Raw genomic sequence first — 15499 nt, 5'->3', positions numbered from 1 at the left:
AGACTTAAATTGAAGAAAGTAGGGAAAACCACTAGACCATTCAGGTATGACCTAATCAAATCCCTCATGATTATACAGTGGTAGTGAGATATAGATTCAAGGGACTAGATCTGATAGAGTGCCTGGTGAACTATGGACAGAGGTTCGTGACCTTGTACGGGAGATGGAGCAAGACCATCCCCAAGAAAAAGAAATGCAATAAAGCAAAATGGCTGTCTGAGGAGGCTGTACAAATAGCTATGAAAAGAAAAGAAGCCAAAAGCAAAGGAGAAAAGGAAAGATATTCCCTGCAGAATTCCAAAGAATAGCAAGGAGAGATAAAAAAGCCTTCCTCAGTGATCAATGCAAAGAAATAGAGGAAAACAACAGAATGGGAAAGACTAGAGATCTCTTCAAGAAAATTAGAGATACCAAGGGAACATTTCATGCAAAGATGGGCTCAATAAAGGACAGAAATGGTATGGACCTAACAGAAGCAGAAGATATTAAGAAGAGGTTGGCAAGAATACATAGAAGAACTGTACAAAAAAGATCTTCACGACCCAGATAATCACGATGGTGTGATCAATCACCTAGAGCCAGACATCCTGGAACGTGAAGTCAAGTGGGCCTTAGGAAGCATTACTACGAACAAAGCTACTGAAAGTGATAGAATTCCAGTTGAGCTATTTCAAATCCTGAAAGATGATGCTGTGAAAGTGCTGCACTCAATATGCCAGCAAATTTGGAAAACTCAGCAGTGGCCACAGGACTGGAAAAGGTCAGTTTTCATTCCAATCCCTAAGAAAGGCAATGCCAAAGAATGCTCAGACCGAAGGAAGACTGGATTTCATATGCAACTCTATCATAATCCAGGGAATAAAGTGAGCCATCTAGGGAAATGGCTTATGTTCTTCAAGATGTATACCTTGCATATTTCCTTCATCTGGACTTTTGGTAAAGGTTGAGCAGGAATTTGGTAGATACATTAAGATGAGGGGGATCTTTTCACTACAGTGACCATTTTAAATATCTTACAATTTTATACATCAACTGTACCTCAATAAAGGGCTTCCCTGGTGGCTAGTGGTAGATAATATTCCTGCCAATGCAGGAGACATGGATATGATCCCTGGGTCAGAAAGATCCCCTGGAGAAAGAAACGGCAACCCACTCTAGTATTCTTGCCTGGGAAATCCCATGAACAGAAGAAACTGGTGGGCGACCGTCCATGGGGTTGCAAAAGGACTGAATACAATTTAACGACTGAACAACAAGTACCTCAATAAAGCCTGAATTTTTTTTTAAAGTTGAACAGGAGAAAATTAAATACACAAAATCATGCATAGCCTGACATTCAGATATTCTCTGTAGTTGTCTAAGAGAAGACTTTCAGAATCAATCACAAATGGGAGGATGGCAACCTTTACAAAAACCTGAAGGCCTGGTGTCATGGGCATAATTTTGATTTCAACTTCCAGGACACTGAAGTTTAAAGACTTACCTTAAAGACTTAGTTGTTGTTTTAGTCACTAAGTCATGTCCAATTTTTTTTAAATTGAACTTGAAGATGTTTATTGGGTTCTATTTTTGGTGGAAAAAAGGTCACATATGTTATTTAGCGCAGCCTCGTGAAATACACAAAATGATACTGGTTAGGAGCATTTTCTCCTCCTAGTCCATTTCTGAGGACTAAATCATGAACTGCTCCTCTGGAGGAATCCTTCCTGCAGTGGGTAGGCACCAAGTCTAACGTTCATTAATTTTCTCCTTTCAGTATGGGCAGCAACTCCCCATTTTCTTTCCGTTCCTTAACGATGTCCAGTCCTCTGACAAGCTCCCCCTTCACATTCAGCTGAGGGTACGTTAGCCAGTTGGAGTAAGCTTTTAATCCTTGCTGAACTTCTTCATCCTCCAGTATATCATATGTCTCATATTCAACCCCAGTACTATTTAATATTTCCAGAATCGTCTGCTGAAGCCACTCTCAGCTTCCTGTTTGTTTCCTTTCATAAAGAGCATCAGAGAAGCTTCATTTGTCCTTACTTTGAGCCTTTCCTCTAACTTGGGGGCTTTGGGGCAAATCATATCTAGTTCTTTAGATGCTTCTAGCTCCTTAATTATATCAAGTCCTCCTATGAGCTCTCCAGAAACATAGAGCTGGGGATACGTGGGCCAATTGGAATAGGTTTTGAGGGCCTGGCGAACTTCATCTGAGAAGATGTGGAAACTGCTAAACTGAATATTATGTTTGTTAAGAATTTCCACCATCTACTTGCTGAAACCGCAGCGTGGCTCCTGAGGTGTTCCTTTCATGAACAGGATGCAGGGGGCAGCGAGAAATAACTTCTTCAGGGGCCGGTTGAGGTCTTCCTTCAGGTGCTCACTACCACTGGGTGAGAAGGAGCCACCAGACGCATGTTGCTGAACTTTTTTGCTCAACTCTGGGGCCATGGGCACCATCTAATCAGTAGATTTTCTGAGAATTCTTGAAAAACAGGAAGGTGGGAACATAACTAATTTCATATTTTTCAGATACTTCAGGAACAGTTTCTGCTTCCAATTTCACGAATGAAACTTGTGGGTGCTCTTTGGCGAGTTCTGCCATCACGTCGTTCATCTGAGCACACTGAGGAGCTCATGGTGCCCAGAAATGGACCACAAGAAAGGACTTGGCTCTGAGGTGCAGCAGCTCCTCAAACTGCCGGGCTGAGCCGACCTCTACCACAGCTGCCACCACCTCAGCCACCCCTGCTGCCATGCTGCCCATCATGTCCAACTCTCTGCAACCCCATGGACTGTAAGCCCTATGGTGGAAACACTATGTATATGCCCCAAATCTATGAGATTCACTTTGTATTATGTTTGTTTGTTGTTTTGTGTGTGTGTGTGTGTGTTGGCCTCACCACTCAGCATGTAGGACCTTAATTCCCTTGACCAGGGATTGAACTTGTGCCCTCTGCATTGGAAGCACAGAATCTTAACCATTGGATTGCCAGGATCCCTTTAAAGTGTACTCTCTGTTGAATGTAGCGTTTTATGTAATAGCTTGAGTATATCAAATGCATTGTTCACATCTTAGATATAGGAATTGTATAGAACTTTATATGCCACTTTGAGAGAAGGCTACGGATGAGGAAATTTTAAATTAATTGAATTTAAATCAAACTCACTTTTCTGGAATTGACTACAATTATGGTTTCAACCACCAGAGTTGTATCAGTTATCTAGTGTTGCATAACAAATCATCCCACATGTTAATGGCTTAAAAAGCCATCATTCATTTTCTCACAGTTTCTATTGGTTGGCATTGGGCCAGACCTAGCTGGAGAGACTCGTCTGCCATTCTTGCCTGAGGTCACCTCGGAACTGCAGTTATCTGGGGATTGCCTGAGACTAGACCATCCAACATGGCCTCATTAATAGGTCTGCTGCCTCAGATGGGACATTTGGGCCTTTCTCTCCACAGTCTTCTTCACAGAATGGTGGAAGCTTTCCAAAAAGATAAGAGCAGAAGCTGTGAGGCCTCTTGAAGTAAAGACCAGAAGTCACTTGGCCCTTCTACTACATTCTGTTGGTCAAAGCAAGTCACAGGACCCTTCCATATTCAGGGAGTGCAGAAATGGATTCCACCTCAGTGTGAATAGCTACAAAGAACTTGGGGCCACTTTACATCCATTATGAAGGGAAATGCAAGTTCAAAATAGAGATTTAATTGGTTACAGGTTTATAGGAAAAAAAGAAGTTCTATATATTATACTCTTGATTATATGGTTTGACTATGTAACTGCTCCATTTGGTCTCAAAGGGGCTGTGTTGAACAGAGTGTTCATGTCTTTGTGAGGTATGTTTTGACAGGATTGAGAGCTTGCAGAAAGGGTGTCTTCCTGACTCTTTGCAGTGAGTTATTTCTTGGCTGCCTCAGCTCTTGGTAGACGCCCAAGAAACCCATCTTTAGAGCCCCATAAGCTTAGGCCCTGTTTTGAGGGGATATGCAAAGAGTATGGGGCTTCCCTGGTGGCTCAGTCTGTAAAGAATCAGTCTACATGCAGGATGATCCCAGAATCAGGAATATCCCCTGGAGAAGGAAATGGCAACCCACTTCAGTATTCTTGCCTGGGAAATCCCATGGATAGAGGAGCCTGGCGGGCTACAGTCCTTAGGGTCACAAAGAGTCTCGGATACAACTTAACAACTAAACCACCACCACCACATAAACAGTATGACTTTTGAAAAGCCTAGGGTCATAATTTATTTAAGTTCTAAAAGGGTAAAACTTTTGTAAAATTATCTTTTCTTTATGTGAAGTTCACAGTATATGATTTGTTTTAGCAAGGTAAGGCCTGGCTGAAGGTAAATGCAATGGAAGTCCTGGTGACTGCCAAGTTAATGTACAGGCACAAAGCCAGCGCAGAGGGAAATGTTAAACACTCTTATTTCAAATACCACATCCAAAATGACATAGGGCAGGGCAGAATTGGAGTTTGGAATATCCTCTGAAGAATCAGTGTAGAAGAGCTTGTAGTTTATACCAGGAAACTTTCCTGTGATCTCACGAAAATAAAATTTTCTGCCCCTAGGAATGAAGGCAGGGGAATAATTCTTTATTTGAAAAATGCTATGTTGGCCCTTTTCCTCTCTTTGCGTTGCCTTTCCTTCTGCCCCAACACATCAGATCAGTCCTATCTCCCCCAGGATTCTCTGGGAACTCACATCTGGTGTATAAAAAGGATTTGGATCCTGTATTTCTGCCAAGTTAGACAAACGTGAGCACAGCAAGATGTGGGAGGCAAAGGAAGCGATTGTTTTCTACCGCACCATTTTAACTTTCCTTCCGACTTTCAGCTCTCACATTCACAATGCCATTTGTAAAAGTGAAAATTCAGTGTCTTTGCTGGGCCCACTTGAGTGTTCCACCCTTTTCCTTTGCTAGCTATATTTGTATGAAGAGACACACCATTCATTTATTTAGCCTTGGTATCCACTTGAAAACTCTCACCAGGACTCAGACTTCTGTTCTTCTTTCTTCTAAGGCACTGTATACGTTTTTCGTCCTCTGAGCACCCTGGCAAGTGTGCTGACAGTGATGTTATTCTCTCAAGAGTGCAAACAATGTTTTCTGCCTGTCCATGGCTTCACACTCTGTCTCTCACTGAGGCCTGGTCAGGCAAGCTGTGGGTATACTTCTTGAGAAGGCTGATTGTTGTGAAAAACCTTTGCCACATAAACAGAAGTAAGGATTGGATCTTTCAGATATGATTGTCAGCAACTTTTCTCTTATAACCTCTAGAACACCATTGCATCAGTTCAGACTTGTAACTGGGAAGAAATATTAATTCAAAGACTTAATCGGCTAAGAATGAGGAGTACTTTGCAGCTTGGTGGATGGCAAAAGAACAGAATGCCCCAGGAGCATCTGCCTTGTTTCCCAATATTTAGAAGATTCACAGACTGACTAGTCTGACTCAGACTCATGAAGGTGAGTTTTCCCAGAGGAAGCTAGAGTGAGCCTCACCTTAGGTCTTCTGCCTTTTGGAGCACTCTCAGGGGCTTCTGTATTTCTGGATTTAACTTATCAATAAAAAGTAAGTATTGCTTTACCACAAACCTAATTTAGCTAAAATTATTTATTCATTTGTTCATTAATATTTATAAGCAGGTACTGTCCTAGGGCTAGAGACACAAAGATAGATAAGACAGAATTTCTGCTCCTAAGAGTTAATGTCATAGGGTGAGGATCTAAGACAGGGAAGTGGGAGAGATAAAAATAGATGTTGATAATACAGAACCCTTTCCCCCACTTTTTTATAATGTGAAAATATACTCTCTTCTGCTATGGCAAGTAAAGGTTTAATTGATTCATTTATTTAATCAGCAAACATTTGCCAATTGCCTGCTTTGCACTAGGAATTGTATCAGATTCTATGTCTCCTTAAAGAACAGCCTGAGGGTAACATAAGGAAGATCAAAGCAGCAGTCTCCCTCACCTCCCTTTGCCCTCTCCCTTGCTCTCTCACCTGGCCCTCTGCGGTGGGCTCCAACAGCACCAGATGAGGTGGCAGCACTTCCTAACCTTTTTTGGGTCCAAAAGAGGAGATGCCCTCAAAGGGGAACTTCAAAAGGAAGTAGAACTTTAATGTAAACATCACCTTCAACCATGCCAATCATTTGTCCTCCCTTGCTTTTCTTTAAACATACATGCTGCTTCATTCAAGGCAGTGAGGCAGCAACTCAAGTGGAAGAAGGGAAAAATAGAACAGTCAGAGTATGGTAGCTTTGCCAAAGACTGTTTACATCTTTGGTGAGTCACCACCTTTAGTAAATGAAAACCAAGCCTCAAAAATGAATGGAGGCTACCTAGGGTAGTAATGGGTATGACCCACATAAGGCGGAGTCTTATCTCTTTCTCCTCTTGATACCCAGTGAAGACATCTATACAGATATTTACATAATGCTTTTTAGTTCACCAAGCACTTCCCTCCCCCACCCCAAGGCCCCAGATGCATTAGTTCACTGAACCATACAGAAAAAGAGAAGAACTACTTGGGTACATAAATGTAGATATTTCTTTTAGGTACTGAGGAGTAGATTGAAATCATTATATGGAAAATGAGACTTGAAATAGTTGAAAAAAGAAGAGGTAGATTTTATTTGTAATATTACAGAAATATTTCCAAAATACATGAGTGGGTTAAACAAATTACATTTTTTTTTTTAATTTATCTGGGCCAGGCCTTAGTGGTGGCATGTGGGATCTTTAGTTGCAGCATGTGGACTCTTGGTTGCCACATGGGGGAATCTCGTTCCCTGACCAGACACTGAACCTGGCCCCAGTGTTGAGAGAACAGTCTTAGCCACTGGGCCACAAGAGTCCCTGTTCTAAACAAATTCGCAAAGTAACACACAGTAGTAGGATGCCATATATGGTTTTCAAAAAGGAGATGAAAATGATAATAGCTAGGGCTTCCCTGGTGGCTCTGACTGTGAAGAATCTCCCTGCAATGCAGGAAACCTGGGTTTGATCCCTGGGTCAGGAAGATCCCCTGGAGAAGGGAATGGCTATCCACTCCAGTATTCTTGCCTGAAGAATTCCATGGACAGAGGAGCCTGGCAGGCACAGTCCATGGGGTTGCAGAGTCAGGATGTGACTGAGTGACTAACACAGAGACGATACTTTGCAGTACTTACTACGTGCCGTACCGGACACCGTTCTCCAAGAGCTTTACGTAGGCGCACTCACTGACACTCAAAGCATCTCCGTGACTTGGGTACTATGATTATCATTCCCATATTACAGATTTGAAAACAGCGTGGAGAAGTTGAGTGTCTTACCTAAAGTCACAAAGCTAGGATTTAAACCCAGGGTGGTTTGCCTATAGATTCTGGAGTTTAAGTTTTGCAATATTTCCACAGGAACAGCTAAATGAATGTAAATGCTTAGGAAAAAAGATCAGAAGGATATATACTAAACTGAAAATCATAGTTGTCTTTGGAAAGAAATCAGGAATTGGAGACTGGGCAAGTCAAATATTCCATTAGCTACAATGCTTGAGGGTTTTGTTTCTCCCCAAAGATATTTCCCCCAGGATAATAATTTCGGATTACTTCTGTTAAATTAGTGTAAAAATTATTTTTAAAAATCTTGTGGTCAGTGGAAGTGATTTTGCATAAAATCACTAGGTTATGCTCTTCTCCTAAATTTCACATTGACTTTGGTATCTTTGGGAGTAGAAGCGTTAATTGTTAATCTTTCCTCTTTGTCCATCTCATAACCTCTGATGGAATCTTATTTCAGAGATTAGATAAAAAGGTATTTCAGGTTTTGTCTGGAACAATGGGACGCATATTGGTGAAAGTATTATATTTCATGGCTGAAGTATCCTTCAGAGATACTTCAGAAACTGAAGCCCAGGTAGCCCTATCAGATCAAGTATTAAGTACTGAACTAAATCAAGAAAGGATTTGTCATTTAATTACAAAAATGAAGTAGGACTTTTAAAGTCTCATGCTGCTACTGCTCCTAAATTGCTTCAGTTGTGTCCGACTTTGTGCGACTCCGTAGACGGCAGCCCACCAGGCTCCCCCATCCTGGGATTCTCCAGGCAAGAACACTGGAGTGGGTTGCCATTTCCTTCTCCAATGCATGAAAGTGAAAAGTGAAAGTCAAGTCGCTCAGTCGTGTCTGACTCTTAGAGACCCCATGGACTGCAGCCTACCAGGCTCCTCCGCCCATGGGATTTTCCAGGCAAGAGTACTGGAGTGGGTTGCCATTGCCTTCTCCGTTAAAGTCTCATATGTACTAATAATTAGAAAATAGTAGTGTGTTAGAGTTCTCCAGAGAAACAGACCAATAGGAGATACAGACAGAGATACGTGTAATCTTCAAATACAGATCTAAATCTTTGGGGAATTATAGATATATAAATATCTATATCTTCTCTCTAGACAGATAAATAATGAGAGAATCAGAATTGGCTTTCACATTTGTGGGGACTGGTGAGCCTGAAGTCTTCATGGTTGACCAGCTAGAAACTCAGGTAAAAGTTGATACACTCTTGAGTCTGAAGTCTACAAGGCAGGTCAGCAGGCTGAAAACTCAGGCAGGGTTTATACTGATATGTTGCAGTCTTGAGGCAGAACTGCTTCTTTTTTGCAGAAACCTCATCTTCAGCTTCATGCAATGGAGAAGGAAATGGCAACCCACTCCAGTGTTCTTGCCTGGAGAATCCCAGGGACGCAGAGCCTGGTGGGCTGCTGTCTATGGATGGAGTCACACAGAGTTGGACACGACTGAAGCGACTTAACAGCAGCAGCAGCAGCATCTTCAACTTATTGGATGAGGCCTATCCTCATTATAGAGAGTAATCTGTTTTACTTCAAGTCAACAGACTTGTAAATGTTAATCACATAACACAAATACCTTCACAGCAACATCTAGACTACTGTTTGACCAAACAACTGGGCATCATAGACTAGCCAATTTGTGTGCACGCATGTACATGCTCAATCATGTCCAACTCTTTGCAGACCCCATGGTCTGTAGCCCCCCAGGCTCCTCTGTCCATGGAGTTCTCCAGGCAAGTATTCTGGAGTGGAGTACTCCAGTATACTTGGAATATTGGAATACTGGAATACTTCCTATCCCAGGGGAATCTTCCCAACCCAGGGATTGAATCTGAGTCTCTTGTGTCTCCTGCATTGGTAGGCAGATTCTTTACCACTATGCCACCTGGGAAGCCCCAGCCAAGTTAACACAGTTAACCATCATGAGTAAAGTCTAATTTGAACTAAATTCTGACTGCTCAAAAATATATGTTAGAGATATGCCAGTCTAGTGATTTTTTTTCCATTAAAAAAATCTTTATTAAATTTGTTACAATACTGCTTCTTTTTTGTTTCCTTTTTTAAAATTTATTCATTTTTAATTAAAGGATAATTGTTTTACAGAAAGTCTAGTGATTTTTTCACTTAGGATGACTAAAGTTCTAATTTGCTTTAAAAGATTCAGTCATTTGAAAAAAACATTTGAATAGTGCATTTGCAATATATTTAGCTATTCTAATCACCAGTTGTGCTTAACACAAACTAGGTTGTGAGATAATTTGAATTATTTCATGGCAGTTGAAATAAGGTCAACTAAAACAATGCACACAAATCTGTGAAGCTAACAGTAAACACACTGAACTCATTGCCATAATCATGCATTTTCACATTTGGTCTTAGTTAAAGATAGCTAGCCTAGATACAGTGTGACTATTTACAGTGAAACTGGTCAGTAATGAGGTGCATTCAACTTAATAGAATCACTCACTTGTCTCTGACATCTCATCTGCAAGTTACACAAATGGTTAACTAAGTTACGGAAATGATTTCAGGATAACCTCAACCTGAATCTAGATTCTAAATAAATTATGAGTTGGGCATTTGAGAATATTAATAAATGTGGACCTATTGCCCCTGGCATTATTGCTGAAGTTTAGTATTGCCTTGATGCTCTGTTAGTAAACACATCAATTCTTTGTTACTGGTAAACTGAGGAAAATCTAGTGTCATTAGAATTCTCAATTTAATTAACAAAAGGTTGTTACGTTCAGATAAGAACAAAATTATATACCACCTAAAAGACATTTAAATGTCTTTCTACCACTGCAAAGGAAGGGCTAGTGTGCAGTATATGTCATGGAGTTGGTGGCATTTATCTTATTTCTCATCTGTGAGATAGGTGTTATTAGTCTCTCTGAAGAGACTAACGGGAAAATTGTTGCTGTTCAGTCGCTTAGTCGTGTCCAACTTTTTGTGACCCCAGGCTTGCCTGTCTTTCACCATCTCCTCAAACTCAAATTCATGTCCATTAAGTCGGTGGTGCCATCCAACCATCTCATCCGCTGTTGTTTCCTTCTCCTCCCGCCTTCATTCTGTCCCAGCATCAGGAGTCTTTTCCAATGAGTCGGCCTTTTTATCAGTGGCCAAAGTATTGGAGCTTCAGTTTCAGCATCAGTCCTTTCAAGGGATATTCAGGGTTGATTTCCTTTAGGATTGACAGGTTTGATCTCCTTGCAGTCCAAGGGACTCTTGAGAGTCTTCTCCAGCACCACATTCGGAAGGCATCAATTCTTTGGGGCTCAGCCTTCTCCATTGCCCAGCTCTCACATCCGTACATGACTACTGGAAAAACCTTCTCCTTCTCTCACATCCATATAGCTCTGACTATATGGACCTTTGTATGCAAAGTAATATCTCTGCTTTTTAATATGCTGTCTAGGTTGGATAGCTTTCCTTCCAAGGAGCAAGCGTCTTTTAATTTCATGGCTGCAATCACTGTCCACAGTGATTTTGGAGCCCAAGAAAATAAATTCTGACACTCTTTCCATTGTTTCTCCATCTATTTGCCATGAAGTGATGGGACCGGATGCCATGATCTTTGCTTTTTGAATGTTGAGTTGTAACCCAACTTTTTCACTCTCTTTTCCCTTCATCAAGAGGCTCTTTAGTTTCTCTTCGTTTTCTGACATAAGGGTGGTGTCATCTGCATATCTGAGGTTATTGATATTTCTCCTGGCAATCTTGATTCCAGCTTGTGCTTCATCCAGTTGGGCATTTCACATGATGTACTCTGCATATAAGTTAAATAAGTAGGTTGACAATATACAGCCTTGATGTACTCCTTTCCCAATTTGGTACCAGTCCATTGTTTCATGTCCAGTTCTAACTGTTGTTTCTTGACCTGTATACAGGTTTCTCAGGAGGCAGGTCAGGTGGTCTGGTATTCCCATCTCTTTAAGGATTTTCTGCATTTTATTATGATCCACACAGTCAAAGGCTTTAGTCAGTGAAGCAGTTTTTCCGGAATTCTCTAGCTTTTTCTAAGATCCAATGGATGTTGGCAATTTGATCTCTGGTTCCTCTCCCTTTTCTAAATCCAGCTTGTACATTTGGAATTTCTCGGTTCATATACTGTTGGAACCTAGCTTGAAGGATTTTGAGCATAACTTTGCTAGCATGTGAAATGAGTGCAATTGTGCAGTAGTTTGAACATTCTTTGGCATTGCCTTTCTTTGAGATTGGAATGAAAATTGACCTTTTCCAGTCCCATGGCCACTGCTGAGTTTTCTAAATTTGCTGACATGTTGAGTGCAGCACTTTAACAGCATCAGTATTTGAAATAGCTCAGCTGGAATTCCATCACCTCCACTAGTTTTGTGTGTAGAGATGTTTCCTAAGGCCCAGTTGATTTCACACTGCAGGATGTCTGGCTCTACGTGAGTGATCATACCATTATGATTATCTGGGTCATTAGGATCTTTTTTGTATAGTTCTTCTGTGTATTCTTGCCACCTCTTCTTAATGTCTTCTGCTTCTGCTAGGTCCATACCGTTTCTGTTCTTTATTGTGCCTATCTTTGCATGAAATATTCCCTTGGTATCTCTAATTTTCTTGAAGAGATCTCTAGGCTTTCCCATTCTATTGTTTTCCTCTATTTCTTTGCACTATTGACTTAAAAAGCCTTCCTTATCTCTCCTTGTTATTCACTGGAACTCTACGTTCAAATGGGTGTATCTTTCCTCTTTTCCTTTGCCGTTTGCTTCTCTTCTTTACTCAGGTATGTGTAAGGCCTCTCAGACAACCATTTTGCCTTTTTGCGTTCCTTCTTCTTGGGGATGGTTTTGATCACCACCTCCTAAACAATGTTGTGAATCTCCATCCATAGTTCTTCAGACACTCTTGTCTATTAGATCTAATTCCTTGAATCTATTTGTCACTTCCACTGTATAATCATAAGGGATTTGATTTAGGTCATACCTGAATGCCCTAGTGGCTTTCCCTCTGTTCTTCAATTTAAGTCTTAATTTTCCAATAAGGAGTTCATGATCTGAGCCACAGTCAGCTCCCAGTCTTATTTTTGCTGACTGTATAGAGCTTCTCCATCTTTGGCTACAAAGAATATAATCAATGTATTGACCATCTGGTGATGTCTAATAGGAAAATTAAGTGAGTGAAGTCACTCAGTCGTGTCCGACTCTTTGCAACCCCATGGACAGTAGCCTATCAGGCTCCGCCATCCATAGGATTTTCCAGGCAAGAATACTGGAGTGGGCTGCCATTTCCTTCTCCAGGGGATCTTCACAACCCAGGGATTGAACCTGTGTCTCCTGCATTGCAGACAGACACTTTACTGTCTGAGCCACCAGGGAAACCCAATCAGTTTAGTTCAGTTCAGTCGCTCAGTCGTGTCTGATGTTTGTGATCCCATGAATCACAGCATGCCAGGCCTCCCTGTCTGTCACCAACTCCCGGAGTTCACCCAGACTCACGTCCATCGAGTCAGTGATGCCATCCAGACATCTCATCCTCTGTCGTCCCCTTCTCCTCCTGCCCTCAATCCCTCCCAGCATCAGAGTCTTTTCCAGTGAGTCAACTCTTCGCACGAGGTGGCCAAAGTACTGGAGTTTCAGCTTTAACATCATTCCTTCCAAAGAAATCCCAGGGCTGATCTCCTTCAGAATGGACTGGTTGGATCTCCTTGCAGTCCAAGGGACTCTCAAGAGTCTTCTCCAACACCGCAGTTCAAAAGCATCAATTCTTCAGCACTCAGCCTTCTTCACAGTTCAACTCTCACACCCATACATGACCACAGGAAAAACCATAGACGGTTTTCTTGACTAGATGGATCTTTGTTGGCAAAGTAATGTCTCTGCTTTTGAATATGCTATCTAAGTTGGTCATAACTTTCCTTCCAAGGAGTAAGCGTCTTTTAATTTCATGGCTGCAGTCACCATCTGCAGTGATTTTGGAGCCCCAAAGATAAAGTCTGACACTGGGCTCATAGAATTCAGAAACTTGCTCAAGGTCACCAGAAAGCAGCAGATTCCCTTCAACGCCTAAACGCTTCCTCTAAGACCCAGCTGAAACACAGAAGGAACTAAAATGTTTGCTCTGGCATTTCTTTACATAACAAAGGTGATTTATTCCTATCTTATCTTGCGTTTGTCTCCTTTCTCACCTTTAGCACAGTACTAAGTGTAAAGGTCTTTCCCCACAAATAAGGCATTTCTTTCCAGGTGAGTGCAGCAGTTGGGACTGTTTTCAGTATGCTTTTATTTGCAGTTTGTCTTTGGTTAGATCAAATTTAAACTTGTGTCTCACCTTACCTGCCTTCTTCTGCATCACCACTGGAATAGACCAGGAGCTGCAATCAGTGCCACAGTGATGGGAGTGTTGGGGGTGGAGACCAGGGGGCATTGTGGGAGGGTGAAAACAACTTCCTGGGTGGGGTTTCAAGGCATTGATGAGTGTTTTTAGTTATAAGGAAAAAGAAAAGGGAGTCCTCCCCTTTCCTCTGGTTTTCCTTGGATCACCTCTTCAGTGAAGCCTGTAAGCCGTTGTTCCTGCAAATTTTGTTTAAATAGGCACTCAGGTCAAAATTGCTCTGTGGTGCTTGTGCCTTGATCTAGTTGTGTCATGAAGAGGAATCTGTATTCTGCTGTCATATAGCATTGCTAGATATGAATAAGACTATATGGTTCTTCCCTTGAATTGCATTTATAAACTAAAGGGTACTAGAGATTATCTAGTCCAATGATTTTCTCACATTTTTTTTTTAAATAGCACAAAAACCTTTTCAAACTTACTTGTAAGCCTGCAAACAAAACAAAGAAGAGGTGCTGCTCTGATGTAGCTCTTAGGCTTCCTCAATTCTCTCTCTTTTTTTAAAAAATTTTATTTTAGGTATGACTGACAAATATATTTCTTTTTATTGTTTTCTCTAATGTATTTCAGAAACTGAAGTGCTTTATTTTGTTCCACTGTTGGCCATAGTTTGAGCCCTACACACTCCCTTTCATCTCACCTCAAAGGGGGCGCCTTTGTATGTAGCCACTCATTCATCATTAGTGTAAAGATCAGGCTGGATCTGCTCCGGAATCTTCTTCTTAGGATTCAGCTCCTTGTCATGGTAGGCAACCGCCGCCCTGAAGCTGACCAACAGAGTGCTGCGGAGCTTCCGCATCGCCAAGGTGTTCCGTGAAAACTCTTCGACTTCAGCCCCAGCGGCTGGTCATCTCGAGGAGTGGCGACGACTCCATCGTGCTCTATGACTGCCAGGAGGGCAAACCAAAGAGAACCCTGTACAGTAAGAAATACGGCGTGGATCTCATCAGATACACTCGTGCAGCAAATACAGTAGTTTACAGCTCTAACAAAAGAGACAATATTGTTATTACCTGTCCTTGCATGACAACAAATATATCAGGTACTTTCCTGGACATAGCAAAAGGGTGGTGGCCTTGTCCATGTCACCTGTGGATGACACTTTCATTTCTGGGTCTCTTGATAAGACCATGCGGCTCTGGGATCTCTGCTCTCCTAACTGCCAGGGTCTCATGCATCTACAGGGCAAGCCAGTTTGTTCTTTTGATCCAGAAGGATTAATTTTTGCTGCAGGTGTCAATTCTGGAATAGTCAAACTTTATGATCTTCGCTCTTTTGATAAGGGGCCATTTGCAACATTTAAGATGCAGTATGATTGGATTTGTGAGTGGACAGGGCTTAAGTTCAGCAGTGATGGCAAGCTCATCCTCATCTCCACCAAGGCAGCTTCATCTATCTGATTGATGCATTCAAGGGAGTGGTGATGCATGTTTGGGGGTTATGCTAACAGCAAGGAGGTCTCGTTTACCCCAGACTCCCAGTTTATTATGATTTGTTCAGAGGATGGCAAGATCCATGCTGGAATAGAGAGAGTGGTATAAAAGTAGCTGTATTGGATGGCAAACACACAGGCCCCATTATCTCTTTGCAGTTCAACCCCAAGTTCATGACCTTTGCCAGCGCTTGTTCTAACATAGCCTTCTGGTTCCCCACCATTGATGACTGACCTGCATGGTGCTTGGCTGTTTTCTGTACAGCGAGGGGTAGCAAGTAGGAAAAAACTCAGAGGGGACTAAGATAATAGTGGGATTGGATCATTTGACTGGACTAAAGAGCATCCTTCCACATGGGCTTCCCAAGCATGTGCTATACA

The 15499-nt window shown here is 41.7% G+C and overlaps 2 pseudogenes; one reads left to right on the top strand and one right to left on the bottom strand.

Annotated features, from left to right (window-relative positions):
* Positions 1–1738: 1738 nt before the first annotated feature.
* LOC147355149 (glutaredoxin-3 pseudogene) lies at positions 1739–3381 on the bottom strand (annotated as a pseudogene).
* A 5054-nt stretch (positions 3382–8435) lies between these two features.
* Positions 8436–15480, top strand: LOC147355148 (WD repeat-containing protein 82 pseudogene; annotated as a pseudogene).
* Positions 15481–15499: the final 19 nt, after the last annotated feature.

The sequence above is a fragment of the Bos grunniens genome, chromosome 17 (assembly GCF_055505025.1).
Source record: "Bos grunniens cultivar Pamir isolate PY7600 chromosome 17, Bosgru_T2T1.0, whole genome shotgun sequence".
NCBI classification, from domain to species: Eukaryota; Metazoa; Chordata; class Mammalia; order Artiodactyla; family Bovidae; genus Bos; species Bos grunniens.
Note: the sequence above shows the minus strand (reverse complement) of the source record. Positions and strands in the feature narration are given on the sequence as shown.